A 3,124-nucleotide genomic window follows, 5' to 3' on the forward strand; every position below is an offset into this window, starting at 1 on the left:
GGAAAGTGTGTGTGAATGAAGTGGAAGCGAGTTGGACGGAGCGGCGGACACTGGGGCGGTCTCTAACTCTCAGATGCTAATTCAAATGGCATGAATCCAACGACAGACAGCACTGTGAAGGCCAGTCAATATGGTACATCCACCTTAAATACACACTCCACGCTCTACTGGACGCCATTTGTTCATTTATTTGAACCTAAAGGGATTAAATTCGAGGACTGCTGAATTACAGCGAAATCCGCTGTTACCGAGTTGACTGGAAGACATTTAAGTAAATTTAAAAAAAAAAAAGATTTAAACCCTCCTGATTTTATCCAGGGACACATATCAAGGTTCGGCTGAGCCCCTTTCTGACAATCTGGGATAAATAATACAGGATAAAGTCAATCCTAACAAAAAAAGCGCAACTCCCTGGAGCTGCACGTCAGACCTGACATTTACAAGTGATAACCCTGAAGGGTTCCGGTATTCCGGTATAGCCGCGGGGCCGCCAACGTCACATATTCACGCGGTTTTTATCTGAGCATCTTTTAAGATGAATATTAAATCACGACCGTGTCCCTGTCTCCAGATAAGGGGCTTAAACGCTTGGATTGACTTGCTTTGAGTCACCAAACAGTTTGACTACAGCGCCACCTGTTGACGGCTACTGACGGAAGGAAGGAGAAGCAACCCATTTAGCGCTCAAGGAATGAATCTTTAAGACTGTTGTGTATTTTAGGGCTAATAAGATAAGGGGCTTCAATCACCACCACCACCCCCATCACCCCACCCCGATTGTCAAAGGCAGTTTTATTGTTTTAATCTATAAATCCTGGCGAGTGTGAACATTAGAAAGAAATAGGAGCAGATTTCTTCTTGAATAGGGAGGCAGTTTTAAAGACAACACGACCGTGGCCTCGTGCAGGATTGTGTTGGAGCAAACAAAGAGCAGGTTCATGACCCGTCCTCCTACGCTCTCCTTGCCTCAAAGGCTCCGGCGAACAATCTGGATGGAGGCGCAGCTTGAGAAAGTAAATAGTCACGTTTCATGTTGATCCATTTCTTGCTTTTGGTACACTTGGAGCACAAAAGGTGAAACCAAAATGGGTTCCATTTTTGGTCCTTGCTTAACAAAAAAGACAGACCAGGACTGGGCCGACAGAGAACATCGACTGGCGAGTGTTTCTCTGGTTGCAAACGGGGAACTGTATGTGTGTGCACCTGCATTTGCATGTATGTGCTCATGTAAGTTCCCATCTGGGGCCGGTCTCCATCTCGCTTTGTGTCCTTGCAGTTGCTAAGTCGAAACCATCTCGATCCCCTGTAAGGCACCATAATGGACCCAGGAAGAGCATCTGGCTCTTTGGAAAGCCCAAAACGATTTCCCCGCTTCGACCTGCCACTCTTCCCCGATCCACCATAATACCGTTTTCACGTTTCATTCTCTCCATCGCCACAACAGAACGCGCAATCACAAAGGCCCAATTAGCGAAGTGGGGGGATTGCACTTTCGCCTGGGGACCGACGGGCCAATCGCGTCGGGCGGCGTGCGGCGAGGGCCTATGGGGCAGCGGCGCAGATGGGTGGGACGTGGCTGTGGGGCGAAGGTGACACAATGGCACGGATGGAGAACCCTCTGTTGTTTCTGGTCATTTGTGTCACCAAAGTTTTGATTGATGACCGTCGGGATGTTTTTCCCACTCTCTCGAGACTCCGAGGCTTTGTGAAGGGGGTTTCCTCAACGGGCCCTTGGCTTCAAACCCCATTAAGTTTGCTCTTTCGGCCCACGAACACACATCTATACAGACAGGAACACTGTTTGTTCCATCGGGGGGTCCCAGATGGCTGCTGCCCACACATCTGTAAAGCTATGGACTAAATATAGGACATGGCTCTGTTTGTGTTTGTGTGGACGCACATGAGACCGTCATCGTGCACATACTGTACCTTCATGCATCTAATAACGACGACGAGAACAGGAAATGGAAAAGAGTACATAGGAAGTAGCCAAATGTAAATGTGTGCAAGTCTGCGACGGTCTAAAGAGAAAGGCCCGAGGGATGGTAGGTGTGTGGGTGGCTGAGAGAAATGAACAAAGGAACCAGAGAAGAGAGACGAGGAGCAGCACACTGCCAGCGAGGATCTGATTGGGTGGGTGGGTGGCGTTGGTGAGGAGAACGAGGGGGGGGGGTGGAGTGTTGGGTGTTGGGAAAAAAGGAGCTTCCCTCAAAGCCTTGCAAAGATATTCCTGGAGCGAGTAAAGGTTTCGTTTTGGCTGGTGGTCTCACACGGTGTTTGCGTGGAACTGGGAGATAAAACCACTAACATTCATAGGACCATACTGGTGCTCTCTGGGTTCCACCACTAATAACAATCACACGTTCTAAATCTGTACTGGGGGGGCATGTGTAGTGGTTGAACTCCTCTGGTTGACAAAGCGTCATCAGCGTATCCAAGGCATGTTTTTTGCGGCGGTTTTTCCTTCCGTGGCAGCTGCCAGTCTTACGGATCACTGGAGTGTTTGCATCTCCGTGCGGATGCGTGTCCGTGTTTACGCACGCGTGTGTTCAGTGTAAACAAAGAAGCGAACAGAAGGTTTCACCAAATGTGTGTGTGTGTGTGTGTGTGTGCGCGTGTATGGAAATCTCCATCGGCATCATCGTGCTACATGTTGCTTTCGGTGCAAACGCGTGCATAAACATGGTGTCACGGGCGACGAGATGTTCTCTCCATCCATCTGCTCTGCTGGCAATGACGTCTTCAATGGGCGACGGTGGAGGAGAGATGGAATGGGGAGGATGGAGACAAACAATGGAGTGAAGAGCCTCTAAGGTGAGGCTGGTTTTGTCGGGTCGGAGCAGAACCAACGCCCTCGGGTTACCCAGGGGCCAGTCTGACGTGCCCTTCAACATGTCTGAGCAGAGGATGTCTGAGTGTGTGCCTGGAGCATAGTTGTGATCACAGGTTGCGTTTGAGATGCAGAAGGAGCTCTCATTGTTCCCGTTCCTCCTCATCTTCCTCCTCAGTGGAGAGCCGTCCCCTCCCCCCACCCCCAGCAAAGCGACCTTCATCTCTGCAGATAACAGCCCACCCTAAAAATACCCCCACACTCTTTCTCTACCACTCTACTCTTCTGTTCTTC

Source organism: Antennarius striatus, chromosome 18 (assembly GCF_040054535.1).
Source record: "Antennarius striatus isolate MH-2024 chromosome 18, ASM4005453v1, whole genome shotgun sequence".
NCBI classification, from domain to species: Eukaryota; Metazoa; Chordata; class Actinopteri; order Lophiiformes; family Antennariidae; genus Antennarius; species Antennarius striatus.